This window comes from Papaver somniferum, chromosome 7 (assembly GCF_003573695.1).
Source record: "Papaver somniferum cultivar HN1 chromosome 7, ASM357369v1, whole genome shotgun sequence".
Taxonomy (NCBI): domain Eukaryota; kingdom Viridiplantae; phylum Streptophyta; class Magnoliopsida; order Ranunculales; family Papaveraceae; genus Papaver; species Papaver somniferum.
Window position 1 is genome coordinate 240,959,674 of NC_039364.1, and position 696 is coordinate 240,960,369.

Genomic DNA, 696 nt, shown 5'->3' on the forward strand with positions numbered 1-696 from the left:
AAACTTAGCATAAGCGGGAATCTGCTTAATCGCATCCAACAATGGAAGGTTGATGGTTACCTGCTTAAAAACCTCCAATATATCGTTAAAGGTGGACTCCCTCTTTGTTGGAACTAGTAGTTGTGGAAATGGGGCTCTAGGAGCAAAGTCGGGCTCAATATTACCCCCATTGGTCTCTTTAGAGACTCTATCAGTCTCCTCGGTTTCTGGTTCAGAAGGGTGAACTGCAGTATGTTTACTATCAGGCATGGAAACCTTGTTGTCTATCACTCTACCACTCCTAAGGGTTTTAATAGCATTCACATGATCGGATGGTCTTTCACCTATTTCATTAATTCCTCTAGGGTTGGGTTGAGTCTGACTAGGAAACTTACCTCTTTCTCTTAAAGACTCATTTATCTTATTAACCTGGGTTTTCAACTCGGAAATAGCCTGAGAGTTAGCCTGACCTATTCTCTTATTTTCTTCTAAACCTTGAGCAACAGATTGCTGAAACTGCACAGTGTTACGAGTTAACAAAGCAAGATACTCTTTTAAACTCATAATATTTTTATCTGAAGGGTTCTGAAACTGTTCCGGAGCTGGAGGATTCTTAGTGTAGCCAAAACCTGGGGGAACCTGAGCATTACTAGACTGATCTTGATTCTGGCCCTTAGACCAAGAGAAATTAGGATGGTTTCTCCAACCAGGGTTGTA